Source organism: Lepus europaeus, chromosome 16 (assembly GCF_033115175.1).
Source record: "Lepus europaeus isolate LE1 chromosome 16, mLepTim1.pri, whole genome shotgun sequence".
Lineage (NCBI taxonomy): Eukaryota > Metazoa > Chordata > Mammalia > Lagomorpha > Leporidae > Lepus > Lepus europaeus.
Genome location: NC_084842.1, coordinates 20,947,518 through 20,964,930, shown reverse-complemented (window position 1 = coordinate 20,964,930; position 17,413 = coordinate 20,947,518).

Here is a 17,413-nt window from a genome sequence, read left to right as displayed (position 1 = left end):
TTTTAAACCTCAGGCTTTTTTTTTTAATGTACTTATTTGAAAGGTAGAGCTGCAGAGGCAGAGGCAGAGAGAGTGATAGAGGTCTCCTACCCTTTGGTTCACTCTTCAAACGGCTGCAATGGCCAGAGCTGGGCCCATCTGAAGCCAGGAGCCTGGTGCTTCTTCTGGATCTCCCATGTGGGTGCAGGGACCCAAGGACTTGGGGCATCTTCTACTACTTTCCCAGGCCATAGCTGAGAGATAGATCAGAAGTGGAGCAGCTGGGATTCAAACAGGTGCCCATATGGAATGCCAGCATGGCAGGCAGTGGCTTAACCTGCTAGGGCACAACGCCAGCCCCACAAATAGGATCTGAATCACTATGAAGCTCTACTCGTATTTTCAGGGTGTTTATGTAGGTTAGATACTCTTTCACAGGCCTTGTTTTAACTCTTCTGCTGATCATATGAGATATTATGATCTCTGTTTAGCAGAGCTGAGAATTTCCCAGAAGAAGTAACTTTTGGAGGTAAGATTTTTTTAATCTGGATGTAGTGGGTAGATCATTGCAGACTGAAAGAACGATCTGTGTAAACTGCATGAAGTGGGAAAGTACACAGAAACAAAGGAAGGTTAGAAAGGCAATATCATTTAATGATCTTTAAATCCTTCAAGTATTCTGTTACTTAATAGCTCTGTGACTTGGGGGAGGTTATAAACTTCTCTGAGCCTCTGCTATTGCTTTGATTACACAAGTGAAGTGCTTAGCATAATGCCTTGTACAAAGTCAGCATTCCTAAGATATTTGTGATTATTAATGAAGCAGGCATTAAGAGATAATAAACTTAGATGTCTGAGATCATGGATCACATATGAGGGTACTTTTAAAAAGTTCATGGAGCAAGCTTTTGGTGCAGTGATTAGGACGCCTCCTCATGGGCTGGCATTGTTGCACAGTGGGTTAAGTCCCAGCAAGTGATGCTGGTATCCCAAATTGGAGTGCTGCTTCAAGTTCTGGCTATTCCGCTGCTGATCCAGCTCCCTACTAATGCACCTGGGAAAGCAGTACAAGATGGTCCAAGTACTTGGTCCCTAGTCACCTATGTGGGAGACCCAGATGGTGTTCCAGGCTCCTGACTTTGGCCTGGACCAGCTCTGGCTGTTGCAGCCATTTGGGGAGTGAACCAGCAGATGGAAGATATCTTTGTCTCTCCCCTTCTTTTTGTAGCTCTGCCTTTCAAATAAATAAATAAACCTTGAAAGAAAGGACAGAAGGAAGGAAAAAAGGAACAAAGAAAGGAAGGAAGAGGAAAGAAAAAAAAAGAAATGAAGAAAGGACGAAAGAAAGGGAGAGAAAGGCACCACTTGGGACACCCGTATCCCACATCAGAGTTCATGGGTTTGAGTCCCAGCTTTGCTTTGAATTCCAGCTTCCTGCTAATGTGCACCCTGTGAGGTACCAGGTGATAGTTCAATAGTTGTGTTCCTGCCAGTCATGTGGGAGATATGGGTGGAATTCTAGACTCCTGGTTTTGGCCTAGCCCAAACCTGGCTACTATTGGCATTTGGGGCGTGAACTGGCAGGCTTTCTATCTCTGTTTCTTTTCTTTTCAAATTTAAATCAGTAAATAGTTTTTAAGCATGTGGAAAATGAAGAAACTGAATGTATTTCCAAAAATTTTTAAACTTTTGTTTATTATTTGAGAGAGAGAGCAAGCAAGCACACTCCCCTCTGACTAGTTCATTCCCCAAATACCTTCAACAGCCAGGACTGGGCTAGGATCAAAGCCAGAAGCTTGAAACTAAACCTGGATCTCCCATGTGGGTAGCAGAAACCCAAGTACTTGAACTATTACCTGCTGCCTCTCAGAGTGTGTATTAGAAAGAAGCTGGAATTTAAGATGGATTTGGGACTTGAATCCAGGCACTCTGATGTGGGATGTGGGTGTCCCAACTGACATATTAATCGTAGTACCAAACACTTGCCCTGGCTTTCAAAATTTTCCTGCACCAATAAACAAAGTAAACTAATCTTTTACTCCCACCTTCCCATGAACTTTCTGAAGTGCCCTCATAAATAAAGGTGTTCGGGTTAGTTATATTTTATCCTCTACACCAGTGTTTCCTAAAATAGTGCATCTCAAATTTCAACTCATACATCACTGGGGATCTTGTTAAAATGTAAATTCTGATTCTGTGGTGGGTCTTCGATTATGGTTTCCTCCCAAGTTTCTAGATGATGCATATGTTGCTGGTTTAGGAGTCCCACTTTGAAAAGCAAGGATGTAGAGAGCCATAGTTACGTGGGATATTAACAGAATAGAACGTAAAGGGCTCCTTGATCAAATAAATTTAGGAGACCATATATTTAAACTTATCAGATTTCTTCTCTATTTTTTAAAAAAGATTTATTTAATATCTTCCATAGACTGGTTCACTTCCCAAATAGCTCCAACAGCTGAGGCTGAGCCAGTCCAAAGCCAGGAACCAGGAATGTCATCCAGGTCTCCCACATAGGTGATAGGAACCCAAGTATTTGGGCCATCACCTGCTGCTTCGCAGGCACATTAACAGGGAGCTGGATTGGAAGAAGAAGTGCTAGGACTCGAGTGTGTACTCCGATATAAAATGCTGGGATCTCAAGCAGTAGCTTGATGCACTGTGCCAAAATGTATACCTCAACAAAGATTTCTTTTCTTGAGAATTTAAGATATTTTAATGTGCAATATGCAGTTCCAGGCAGGACAATAAAACATAGCATTCTTTTAAAAAGATTCATTTATTTATTTGAAAGGCAGAGTTACAGAGAGGCAGAGAGACAGAATGAGGTCTTCCATCTGCTGGTTCACTCCCTCAGATGGCCACAATGGCCGGAGCTGGGCCAATCCGAAGCTAGAAGTCAGGAGCCTGGAGCTTCTTCCAGGTCTCTCACGTGGGTGCAGAGTTCCAGGCACTTGGGCTATCTTCTAATACTTTCCCAGGCCATAGCAGATAACTGGATTGAAAGTAGAGCAACTGGGACTTGAACCAGTGCTTATATGGCATGCCGGCACTGCAGGTGGTGACTTTACCCACTATACCCCACAGTGCTGGCTCCAAGCATAGCATTTTTATATCTTGTTAAGAGTGTGTTCAGCTGCAAGATGTAAGTCACCAGATCTTGGAATTCCAGATAAATTGGCATTTACTTGTCTTACACATCAAGAATTCAGGAGGTAGGTGGTTGCAGGCCTCAGTTCAAGGCTCTGCCCTATGGAGGCTAATGTCTTTGCAGTTTGCTTAGCCTTTCCTTCAAAACCACAAGCTGTCTGTTGCAGATCCTGCTTTGAATCCATGTTAAAAGCATTCAGAAAGGTCAAGAGTTAACAGACTTCAGGTTTTATGACTTACTGGCCAGAGTCGTGGCATGTGTTCACTCCATCTGGAAGTGTGATCAGGAAAGAAGATATTTAATTTTACAATCCCTATAGAATGTACAAGGGAGAGGTATTTGCCATAGCTTCTAAATGCTGGTATTTTTAAGGTAGTCTTGTGGGAACAATGTTCCTTGAAACACAATTTGAGAAGCTGGAACACCAGTGACGATTTTAAATATGGGTATTATTTGCTCAAGTAGTCACCTAAATAACTCACATATTTCGGAGATCAAAAGAAGAGAAGCTTTTAAAGGAGAAAGAGAGGATTCCACGAGCAGAAGGGTAGCTAAACAAGGATAATGTTACATAAATCTCAGTATAATGGTTTTCTAATGAAAGATTGTTGGATTTAGTGATAATGCTCTTTGTGTTCTTTAGTACAATTCAATGGAATGAAATGGTAGGAGCCAGAGGCCGGGAAATAAAAGCAGTTAGAGAGAAGAGATAGGTCACTTGGGGAGTTTGGATATAAAAGAGGGAAACAGGACTGGTTTGATCTGATGCCAAAATACTAGGAAGACTCCAGTCCAAAATAGATTCCTCTGAAATTTCACCATTTGAGAATTATTAGGCTTTTCCACTTTCTAAAATGCAAAATGCTTTTAATTTTTAACAGCTGATTACATTTTTGGATCAATAAATTCTTGACTGCTTTAAGTGCATTTTTATTTTTTATTTATTTATTTTTTGATAGAGCAAAAGATAGAGAAAATGCAACAACCCTGGTTGCACAGAGAATCCATGGAATAGCAAATTCTTTCTATTAGAGACTCCATCTATCCTGTTCAGTTTTTTTCTCTAGATCCCCATATAGTGTCAACCACATAGTAAGATCTCAGATGTTTGTGGATGCACTAACGATTGATTAAAGAAATAAGAATGGTAGAATATAATGAATGTAAATTGCACAATCCTGTAGGGTAGTGCTACTCCATTTGATGGTGTAGAATTCATGGCCACTGGTTACTTTTATGATAACCAAAACATTGGATACTAAAAAATAAGGGCCTACATCTAGTATCAAATTTAATCTCCATTTACTTGCTTTTCCTTTCTTGATTGCTGGTTGAGAGTCTATCCTGGAAATAGCCTAATAATGCTGTCCATGTTGTGAGGTCTGTGTGACTCAGGACTATGAACAGTAGATCATGGCTTCATTTATGTTTTAAAAAATAAAGAAATATGCATCTCATATGAATGTGGAAAGAAATGGGCATGGGAACATGTCAGTGATTACCTCAGGGGACTGGAAGGGCATTTTTATTTGTATGTTTTATATCTTTTATTACCGTGTGAAATTTTTATCATGTGCTGGTGATATCTGCTTAATGATAATACATATGTTTAAGATTTATTGTATTTATTTGAAAAGCAAAATTGTGGAGGGTAGGAGCAGAGAGAGAGAGAGAGAGAGAGAGAGAGAGAGAGAGATCCCTTCCATCCACTGAAACAGCCTGGGGCCAAAGACAGGAGCCAGGAACTTCATGCAGATCTCCCACATGGGTGGCAGGGACCCATGTCTGCTGCCTTCCCAGACACATTAGCAGGGAGCTGGATCAGAAGTGGTGGAACCAGGACTCAAACTGGCGCCCATGAGGGATGGCAGCATCACAGGAGATGGCTTACCCTGCTGCACAAGGCCAGCCTGATAATATTTTTAAATAGACTTTAAGAGGCTATTGATTCTCAGGAAATCAAATGACTTCAAGGATATTGTACAGTGAGGCATATTTTAAGTAGGCTTGGCAATTTAGCTTATTTCAAAACCCAAAACAAATGAAAGTAAACTGCTATCAAGTATACTGTCCTTAGAGTAGCCACTGTATTGTATACACATGATACAGCAGGCCACCTATAGTGTTTCAAGCAACTGGACTCCAGGAATTAAACCAATTTGCTCTTCTAAAATTTTTTCATTTCTTGAAGGATTTTGTGAATCTAACTTATTACCCTTATGATACTAGATGGCTGCTCTTTAATTGTGTGTGTGTGTGTGTGTGTTTAGAGAGTGCCACAAAGTTATTTTTTTAGCTGACAATAAAATAAAGTGCAGAGATATTTAAGGGAGGGTAGAGAATTAGAGCTAAGGACAATGGTTTTATTTTGTTTTTTCTTTTAATTTGTCAACAATAGCTAGGAAATCAGGCCTGAGGTCAAATTTCATAGTTCTTTGCTTTACTTCATGTTATGATTTAACTATATTTTCAAGTTATTGTCTTCCCATGCCAAATTATGGGGGTCTTATAAAACATCACCATATGGTTACTTCTGTGATTTTTGGCCATTCTGCTTTTTAAAAACAGGACATTTCCAGCTGTTTCCAATAAAAATAATGCTGTAATAAGTATATTTATTTGGTTTTTTGAAATATTTTTAAAGATAACCTTGTAAAAAGTGGAATTGTCAAATTTCCTTCCCCAAATGATATTGTCCTGTTTATTAATAATTTTCCATATTAATAATCCCTTGGGTTCTTGCCATTTATTCAGAGAAGAATTCTGAATACTGGCTTAAAGAGACCAGGCAACATGGTAAGTTTTTAGGGATTTTATTCAGTGAGAGAAATGCATAGGGAAGTGAGGGCTTTAATTAGAGGAGAAAGAAGTCTAGAAGCTAAGTTGGATCCATAGGCAAAGAGCAGGCCAGGAGCCACATGGAGCAAGCATACAGGCAGGAAAGCAGAGAGCTGGTGGCCCAAAGGACAGCAAAGGCGCACAAGGGTGCACAACCAAAAAACAGAGAGGCCCACCATGCTCCAGGACTTTTATCCACTCCCAAAGTGGGGTGGTTACGTAGTCTCATTGGCAGGTGGGCAGGTGAGATCAGGTAGGGGCTTGAGAGCTCATAGGGAGTGTGGTCTCCCATTTACAAATATAATCAATTTGATCCTATCTATCTGCCTATACCAAAAGATTATGTTAATTTGGATGTTTTGGGCACTATAAGAATTAGGTTTTCTTACAAGAGTGTCTTCATTCCCAATGTTGAAAGGTTAGTGCTATTAGAAATTATTTTCAGGGGTCGGTATTGTGTAGTGGATAAAGCCACTGCTTGTGACACCAGAATTCTATATGAGTTCTGGTTTGAGTCCTGACTGCTCCATTTCCAATCCAGCTCCCTGCTAATGCACTTGGGAAAGCTGCAGAAGATGGCCCAAGTCCTTGGGCTCCTATACTCACATGGATCCTGATTTTGGATGAGCCCCGCCCTGATCATTGTGACCATCTGAGAGTGAACCAGTGGGTGTACAATCTTGATCTCTCGATTCTCTCTCTCTCTCACTGACTTTAAAATAATCTTTTTTTTAAAAAAAAGGGAATTATTGAAAAATTTTCCACAATGTTAAGGTTTAACCTTCATGCTAGTATTTCTATCATCTTGCTCTTTTGAATAACCACTACAAGTTGTTTTAGCCTTTTAAGCGAACGTGCTGGCAGCCTGATCACCTAATAATTATTAAATACCTGTTGAGTGTGTCAGGTGTTGTGTAAGGTGACAGTGATACAGCAACGGATATGGCAGAGTTCATACCCTCAAAGAACTAACAAGACTACGTGTAGAGAAAGACAGGTAAACACATAGGCACTTACTACAATCAGTGATAAACAAGATGACTGGGGGTTTAGTAGCCATGGCTCCAGAAGATTCGAGTCAGGTTGTTTGGGGGTTACTTTTATCTTTGCCATATTTTAGGTGGCAAATCCCTTTACAGATCTGTGGTGATTACTGTCCTTTTTAAAATATGAATAATATAGCCACCCCTCGGTAGCATTCTGAGGACTAAATGAAATGACACTGTGCGTGTTGTGTGCTAAGTGCTCCAGAAGTATTTGCAAGGCTGATGATGGAAATGGTGATGAGAGCAGGGGTGTAGTAAGGCGAATTGAGGAGCGGAGTGGCTTTCACCAGGAATTGAAGGGGTGAGGAGAGACGAGATGGTCAGAGAATGGTTGCCAGGGGAGATAACGAGCAGGCTGTGTTCTGAGTCTGGGTAAGTGGCATCTTCTCAGAGCTCTGCAGCCGGGTTTCTGTGTGACTGGTATTTGGCGAGGAGCTGGTCTAACGGCCTCTCAGTTGGGCTCAGAGGAGCTTTGGTTCTTGTGACCTGCCTTGGGGTTATTTCAGGGAACAAGAAAATCTTCCCCTTTCTCCTTTCATGCAGTGCAGCTAAATTTTTTTTTAAACTATTTTTATATATCTTAGGCCCACGTAACACTTTGTGGTTTGTTTATTTGGGGGAAAAAAAGCTTTTTTCTCTAAAAGAAAAGTTAGACCTCTGCATTCTAAAGTTCAAGACGACATTTTTGATGGCAGGTATTTCTGAGGATGAATTGTCTTTGTGTCTTGACTCAACTATCAAGCATTGGAAACCTGAGACTGTACCCTGTGTTCTAACTCATAGCAGCACTTTATTTAGAATGCCGGCTTAAGAAAGCCAATAAGACCCAGTAAAACTGCTCTATGGTGGGCAAGTCCAAGACAAGCTCCAGCCTTTCAGAGAAGATGAAAGAGAGTTAAGTGGTCAGTTATAACACGCTCACTGAGTCTCGGGGAGAAAATGACGCGCATTCAAAATCACATGGGATATTGTCTCCTTAACTCCTCGGGTGTTGGCACCACTGGCAATTTCTAGGCCTTTCTATTTATAGATGTGCTGTGTAACATTGTCTCCACCTGCACCTGTAAAAATGACAACATTCAGCATTTACCATTAGCAAAGACTTTTCCAGACTGAACTGATTAATTCACACAATTCCAAACATGAGGGACAGATAATATTAGTATCCAAGTTTTATACACACAGAAAACTCCAAAAGAGATTTCTCCAAGGTCATATAGCTACTGGCATGGGACCAGGAGTGTATCTCTGGAGAACTAGATTTGTAAGTTCATTGGAAGATGACAACCTTGCATGGACTTTTTAGATTTGTGGATAATTTGATTTTTTTTTCTAAGCTGTTAAACAAATGTCCCTTTGTTGGAGCCTAGCTCACGAGGTTCTGCTGTGACTTCTCTCCCAGATGAATGATTATAGCCTCGGGAATTATCACGTGTGCCATAATTCTTTGGAGTACCAGGTAATTTTGGAGCTCTTAAAGGTGGCTGCTACATGCCAGTGGTATTGTCTCTTTCCTGTCCTTTCTTACACCTGCACTCCCTTTTCAGTTGAGTGATGGTTAGAACACAGAGCTCTTGAACTATAAAAGGAAACCTTAGAGAAGCCAGCTGCTTATAAAGGCTTCTCTGTCCTTTCCCGGTGACCAACTAATTGCGATTCTTAGGAATCACATACTCCTCATAGAAGGTCTTTTATGGCTCATTCCAGCCTTTTATTCACTTTTTTTAAAAAAAATGATTGAAAATAGACCATGAGTTTCTGGTTACAAGAAAGTCAGATTTGAAACAATAATCAGCTCATCGGTGATGTTCCACAACTCCCTTTTGACTTTTGCCCTTTTCTGATATTTCTGACTTGAAAGAATCTTATGTTTTGTGAAAGTAAAGTGGTTTAGGAGGTCATGAGTATAGACTGGGTAGCTATACTAGGCCCAACAGACCAAACCTACATAGTGTTCAGTAACAGTAACTGGATGTTGGTTGATCACAGCCAATGAACTTATCATGCTGTAGCCAACAGAGCCGTTGATGGCCTAAGCTGCAGCTAATTAAGTTGTGTCTCTACCTTCCTTCTGTTTTCCTATCAGTGCTCTCTGATCATGTTGGTGGCTGGCATTCACAGAATCTGCTCTGGTTCTGAGAGTTGCCCGAATCACAAACTGTTTTGTTTTTCTTTGCTCAGATACACTCGAGTAGATTTAATTGGTCTAAGGAAATTTCCTTTTAACAGTCTTCATATACTTAGGTTAAGCAGGAAGAAAATCACGTTTTCTAAAAAGAAAAAAGTAATACCTTTCTAAAAAAGTAAAAATCTGTTCATCTTTTATGTGGGGAATAATTATGCAAAAATAAAGCAACATCAAATTAAAATGAAATTTTAACAATAGTTCCATATTGACTCAGAGATCAGCAGAGCCAAGGAAAAGAGTAATTCCAAAAATGTTCAGAATATATCAGGAATGTGGTGAATATGATTAAGAACTTTTTCTAGATGTGAGTCTTTTGAAATCCAGATTCAAAGAACATCTGTAATATTGTTTTGCCTGTGAGTCACCAGGTACCATGAGTAACCCAGAGGAGAAAGGAGTTTGGAAGAATCATGTGTTTTGCTTTAAAAGCTGTTTTTAATATCAAGTTTTCCTCTCGGGCCACTTAGTTTATAACAAGTTCCATAAATAATTCTGATGCATCCCACATTGAAGAACCATAGGCATCATTCCTCAAAGCTCATCTCATTCAGAAAAGCTGAGCCGTTTTGATATATTTGCTTCAGTTCAGACAGTCTTCTAGAATGAATCTAAAATTCATAAAAGTTGATATGAATAGTTTGGATGTAGATTCTCATGTAGTTTTCAGAGACACAGCAAGAAAATAGAGAGATTCAATGATTGCAACATGCAGATGGCTATTGGGTATGCCCCCTAAATGCATCAGCAGCCTGTTGGGTATCCCTTACCCTGGATGATGCTCAGACAGCTGGTGTACTTCTCACACTCACTCCTTCTGTCAGCAAGCCTGGTCCAGACTACTTGCCCAGGGTGTGAATGCCTCTGTTCCATAATTTAATAAGAGACCAATCCCTGGAGCTCGTTGGTCACTCTAGTTTTTTCACAGGACAATACTCATCAAAGCTCAAGTGAGGGTGTTACACCTCTTCTTCTTACACCATCCTCACTATCATCCAAAACTTCCTGAAAGAGTCTATTTACGGACTGAAACTTTCCACGCTGGATTCAGGCCCAGAGCAAAGTGTGGGGCAAGCTATTGGTCCATTTTTGGTTACTCTTTTTTTTTTTTTCCTAGATCCATAAATAAAACCTTTCCAAACACAGAGTCTTCCATACCAAGATCTGACAAGTCTTCCATAAAGAACACTTTGTGAGCTGGCAAGTATTTTAAAATATAAATATTTAAAAATAAATATTTGTATATTTCACAGGAACATATTTTGTTCAAATTTCCTAAAGTAACAGAAAGGAAATATAAGAAGCCTTCCTCTGTTCTGGAATGAGATTTTATGAAAGGGTTGGTCCAAAATGTCCCAGCCATAGCGGGCTATAAAGACAGGCTTGTTAGTTTTTTCCAGCACTGATGTTTATGATACAGGAGGTGCCGGACTTGAGGCCCCTTAGAGGGTGTCCGTGACTTCCGTCCTGCCACCGCGGTAAGACACTGTGGCCACTGTGTGCAGGATGCGCCGCCGTTTGTGCCTCTTCTCTCTGCCTGCACAACATGGAGCACATGGAGTGAGGGCCTCTGATCACTGCCTGGCAACATTGTTTGTCTCCTCCTAGATTTTGCTTTGAACTGACAGCATGCTTCTGCTTTCCCTGCAGGATCATAGTTGCAAAGGAGCCGCCCATGGGCAATTTTCCTCAAGGATCAAATCCTAAGGAAATCCAGATTTCTTCCTCTTTGTCCTTTAGCGCTTCCTCCCTAAGATGCCTGCCCAGTGCTCTGGGACTCCCTTGACCTTGGCCTGGGTCTTTCCTGCCCCACCACAGCTTGGCTTCCTCTATACCAGGCTGCTCAGGGCCTTCACGGAGCCAAGCTCGGTCCCTGTGTGCTTCTCCCTGGGGACTGATTGTCCCACAGTCCTCAGGTGGATCCCCTCTTGTGCACTGAGGTTGCTGCACCAGTGCCTCATTCCGTGCTAATACAGCAGCTTTAGAAGAAGGTCTTCCGCTTCTTCCCAGGTAAGGGACTGCGCCTTAACAACAAACCAACAACTTTGTTTCTTTAGGTTCCAACTCCACTGATGAGAACTGCTCAGAATTGAAGGCAGCTGCAGTCAGATACACCCTGGAATCGAATCAAAGATGTGGACACCTACTTTTTAAGTGCTCCACATTGTCCAGTGCAAACACAAGACCTCATTGTCAGAGGATCTTGTTGCAGGATTTTCTGTTCACTGCCATTTGGAAGTATTGTTATCAAGGCTGAGCTGGAATTTGAACTTTAAGTTTGCAAAGTCTGCTAAAATTAAGGTTTTTCTCCTCTGTGTTCAATTTAGCAACTGTTAGCAGGGAATACAAGTTAAGGGATGTGTGGTCCATAGAAACACAAACAACATATGAAGATACTTTAAGAAGTTTGGGGAAGAATGGAATTAAAAGATAAATTTATTCTGGTGCAAAAAAGTGCCCATGTGTCATTTTTTCATAATACACATGAACTATTTGAAGACCCCTCAAGTGCATGGATTTCAGTATTTTACATCAAAATAAATTTATACTTTAATTCTGTTTCCCACAAACTTTTAAGAAGAGCCTCATACATAGGACTATAATCTTCTAGGCCCCTAGTGTTCAATGTGAGCTCAGACTCATTATGGTCTTCTGAGAGTCATGCTTGTTCTCTACATTTTCTTGCTCCAGACTGTTGGATAACATGTAACTGCTAAGGCAGCAGAATCCACTGAAGGTTCCCGGTATCAGGTTTCCTTGGAACAGGCTAGCACATGGCTTCAGACTTCCAAAGCTGATTACTCTGCTGTGGTACATGCTGACTCTACTCAGTAGTCTATCCCCTTATATAATATTGCCAATGGTTGTAGAGTCAGAGGCATACATAGGACATATGCTTGACTAAGCTGTTGGATTTAATAATCCCTTTCCCTTAGGTTATAAATTATACACACTTTTAGCTGAATGGTTCAGGTATAAGCTAGTCTCTGGGAAAAGGGAAAGGTACATTAATCTCTATGGGCCTTGGGAATGCAGTGGAAGATGGCCCGAGTCCTTGGGCCCCTGCACCTGCGTGGGAAACCCAGAGGAAGCTCCTGGCTCCTGGCTTCTGACCGACACAGCTCTGGCCGTTGTGGTCATCTGGGGAGTGAACCAGTGGATAGAAGACCTCTCTTCTCTCTGCCTCTCCTTCTCTCTCTGTGTAACCCTGACTTTCAAATAAATAAATAAATCTTAAAAAAAAAACTCTACGGGCCTCTGATATAAAATTTTTCATATATTATGGGATTTTGTTAACTAGAGTTACCATAAGAAGTGCTGTCAAGAGAATAAGCATTTGGCCTGGTGGTTATGGTGCTGTGTCCCATGCCAGAGTTTTGGGTTTGAGTCCCAGCTCTGCTCCCAATTCCACTTTCCTGTCAACGAAAACCCTGGGAGACTGAAGGTAGTAGCTCAAGAAGTTGAATCCCTGACATCCAAATAGGAGACCCAGACTGAGGTGCTGGTTCCTGACTTCAGGCCCCGCCCAGACCCAGCCAGCACAGGCATTTAGGGAGTGAACAAGTGGGTGCGGGCTCTGGGTGTGTTACTCTCTCTGCCTCTCAAATTAGTTAATTTTTAAGAAGCCCTATTCACAGATTAATTCAACATTCATTCAACTAACATGTTTTACATAACAGATGGGTTATTAGTCACTACAGCAAAATGGTGAAAAATTCACTTATGTGGAGGCTGGCAATGTGGCATAGTGGGTAAAGCTGCTGCCTGCAGTGCCAACATCCCATATAGGTGCTGCTTTGAACCTTGGCTGCTCCACTTCTGAGCCACCTCTTTGCTATGGCCTGGGAAAGCAGTAGAAGAAGTCTTTGGGCCCCTGCACCCACATGGGACACCCAGAAGAAGCTCCAGGCTCCTGGCTTCGGATCAGCCCAGCTCCGGCTGTTGTGGCCACTGGGAAGTGAACCAGCAGATGGAAGACTTCTCTCTACCTCTCTCTGTAACTCTGCCTTTCAAATAAATAAATCTTTTTAAAAAATCACTTATGTAGACTTCATAGTCAAATGTAAGGACACAATAAAATAATTATACCTTTGCATTTTGTCCTACAACAGCAGTCTGTTCAAAATGATATAAAACCTCTGAAGAATGAATTGATAATTAAATCTGTCTCAGGGTATAGAAAAAGTCCAATAGTATTAATACAGTATTATTCACAGAAATGATTTAGCTACAAAAATAAGCTAATATGATCTCAGGATCTATTAATAGATATAAAACATCTGGAAGCTAGAATAGAAGATACAGTAGTGTCTACTTTGGACCTTCTTTTTTTTTTAAAAAAAAAAAAGATTTCATTTATTTATTTGAAATAGAGGGAGGAAGGGGAGAGAGAGAAAGACCTTCTATCTGCTGGTTCATTCCCCAAATGGCAGCAATGGTTGGGACTAGATCAGGCTGAAGACAGGAGCCTGAAACTCTATCTAGGTCTCCTGAGTAGGTGCAGGGTCCCAGGCTTGGGCCATCTTCTGTTGCTTTCCTGGGCATCTTATCAGGGAGCTGGAACTTAAACAGGTATTCATATGCAATGATAGCATCACAGATGATGGTTTAACTTACTGGGCCACAACACCAGCCCCATATGGAGTATTGTGTTCAATTTGAGATCAAAATTAAAAGGATATTCATAAGCTACAAGTTCATTCAAAATACACCCTCCACCTTGGGGAGATGTGTAGTGTGTAGGCCAACGGGCATACAGAGAGAACTGTAGAAGCAGCATGCTCACAGTCAGCAAATATCTGAAGGGTTGTTGCAGAAAGACATATGGTATTTATTCTATAAGACTTCAATGTCACATAAGTAAGTAAAAATACGTGACAGATGGAAACTGTGAGGACACTCATTTTCATTGGAGTTTGAAAGAAGCTCTTAAGAACCAGAGCTATGTAAAAGAGAAATTCCCTCTTGACAAGATGATCACGATGGGGTCTGCTTCCCTGAAGCTAGACATGTAGTAGAATACTGGAAATGCACACAGCACAACCAGGGTGGTTTGACTAAGCGACCTTTTTGGTCTCTTCCAAACCTTACATTTTATGATTTGGAGTTGTGGTTTTGGTATTATACATTATTTCCAAAACAGCAACTCAAGTAGCTGAGCATTCTTTTCATCTGTCTTATACCAGTGGTGAGTAATAAATGATTCGCTTAGCAAGTGACAGTCTTAACATATGATACCAAGGTCTTGGTAGTTACAAAATGAAGGCCAGTTAGAATCTCCTCATTCTCTACCACCCAGCGAATCTGATTCAAGAATTTGGGCGAAAATGTACACTCAGAGGCAAAGTCAGAACATTGATGTAGAGGAAGGGTTTTAGTTAAGACTGGGGAGAAGCAGCTCCAGGAAGAGGCAAATCATGGGATAGAAGGTACAGCAGAGTCGTTGAGTAAGAGCAGGACACAGCTGACACTGAACGTGGTGGTTACCTACCTGACCCTACTCCAGGAGCGTCTTCTCTGCTTACTCATCAGGCCTCCCAAGAACCTATGACCTTGTGTTATAATGATCATTCCCCTTTGATGAATGAAGAAACATTGGCACAGAGAGGTTAAGCAATAAAAGTCAAGATCACAGCCAGGATTGAATCACAGGCCTCCTGCCTCTGGAATCCACACACTGAATACCTATGTAAGGTGTCTCTAATCCTAGGAAGAACAAATGAGTTAGGGAGGAAAGAAGTTAAGAGTAAGTGTAAAGAAAATGATAAGGAACAATGAACCAGCAATTTCAATTCTCTAAAGTCCACTTTTAAAAGAAATATAAATACCATACATGAATATTTTATGTAAAGCCAGTCCAAAAATTTTTAAACATTTAGCGTAATTCCAATTCTCTGTTACAATCATTTTGACAACTTTAAAAAAATTATTTATAAAAAGAGAGAGAGACTTCTCATCTGCTAGTTCATTCCCCAAAAGCCTGCAGTAGCCATCCGGGTTAGGCTGTAGCTGGGAGCTGGAAACTCAATCTGAGTGTCCAATGTGGGTGCCAGGGTCCCATCATTTGGGCCATGACCTACTGCTTTCCATAGCACACATTAACAGGAAGCCCGAATCAGAAGTGGAGCCAGGACTCAAAGTGAGGCATTCTGATATGAGTTGTGGGCAACCCAAGCTATGTCTTAACAAGCACTCCAAATGTGTACTACAACAAATTCACATTTGAATGCTCTTTAGCTACTTAACGTTTATGCCTCATGACCCAACACTCAATGAAAAAGCCTGAAAGGATTCCATTGCAACCATCTGCAAAACCGAAGGGAAGAAGGTGCCTCTTTCATCATTGCCTCTGTACCATAGTTCAGTCTCAGCCATGGATGAAGATGGATTCAGGCACCCATACACTCAGATAATTAAAAAAAAAGAATTGTGTTCTGCATGTGACTGGTGATGAGTAGTGGAAGAATGTTTACCATCTCAAAATGATGTTCTACCTTCTAAGGGCTGACCTGCACCTGCTGCTGTAGGTAAGCCTAGCAGCATGGCTCATTCCTTTCTTCTGGATCCTAGGTATTTCTCACTCCCTAATCTGCTATAGTCACTGTGGAGGGAAGAATGAGCTCACAAATATTCTTCACTTTTTTTATTTTATTTATTGGGAAGTCAAAGTTACACAGAGTAGGAAAGGCAGAGGCAAAGAGAGAAAGACAGGTCTTTCATCCTCTGGTTTACTCTCCAGTTGGCTGCAACAGCCGGAGCTGAGCTGATCTGAAGCCAGAAGCCAGGAGCCTTTTCCAGGTTTCCTACACAGGTGCCAGAACCCAAGGACTTGGGCCATCTTTTACTGCTTTCCCAGGCCATAGCTGATGGGAAGTGGAGCAACTGGGACTCGAACCAGTGCCCATATGGGATGCTGGCACTGTAGGCGGCAGCTCTATTTGCTACACCACAGTGCCGGCCCCTTCTTCACCATTTCTAATGTGCTGGTCTTGCAGAAGTCACAACTAAAGCTGTTATGCAGAAAGTGTGGTGGCTTCCTTCTGCCTATCCAGCAGGATGAATCCTTCAACCCAAGAGTAGGAGCTGGTGGAATTCTACCGTTACTGACACACCTGCGTATATTTAGCATTCATAGCAACGTCACAGAAATTGTACTTGGGTAGGTGTAAGCTTTCACGCAACTTCTGATAGTTTGTTAAATAAAATCTTTCAGGTTGCACCCTCATCAAACCCCACCTACAGCCAAAGTAACAATTGTAACTGTTGCCTGTGAATTCCAGTCCAAATGCCCAATGTGTGTTATATTATGAATGGAGGGGCTGAGAGGTGGGAAGGTGGAGAACTGGCCCACAGGGACATCTGACAAACATCTAAAGGCATCTGCGGGCCTTCTTATGTGTCATTTATTTACACAAGTTGTATTTTAGAATGTGGAAAACCATAAAACCTGACAGAAAACTCCTATTAAGAATCAAAGCCCAGGATTTGTGGTCAGCAGGGCGCCGAGTGGAAGAAGGGTGGGGAAAGGCTCCCCCTTGCTTCCTCCAGGGTCTGACTCACAAATTTAAGGCAATCAGAGGCAAGCATTTCTCAACAGAAAGCACATTCGCCACACAGCAGTTACTCAATGTTCCCCCCAGATGTTCCACTGAAGCCTCGCCACATGTAACCATGGTAAACTGTAATTTTTACCATGTCAGGTCCATATGCAGCAGACTCAGCTGGATCCTTCTGGCGAGATTTATACTCAGTGTATTTTTTAGTCTTTTAATCTGTAAGAGCTGGACATTATTTAACGTGGAAATATATACTTCATAATACTAATCAGAGAGATGGGTTTCTTTTTTATGGAAGCATAGCAAATATACACCATGTGCAAAAATCTTAACTGTATAGCTTGGTGAATTTTCATATGTATTCCCTTATGTAACAAGTACCTAAATCAAGATATAGAACATTCTAGCACCCCAAGGCTTTGTCCCAACCCTCCTCAATTACTGCCCCGTCCCCTCCAACATTGAATAATTGCTATTGTTTTCGTCACTATACTTTTGCCTATTCTTGAATTTCTCACACACACATGCACACACACACACATGAAAACAGTAAGAGTAGAAAGTTTTGTGCCTAGCTTCTCTTGCTAAACATTTTGTCTGTGAGATTCACCTACTTTGTAACATGTAACAATAGCTGAATAGCTTATTTCCTTTTATT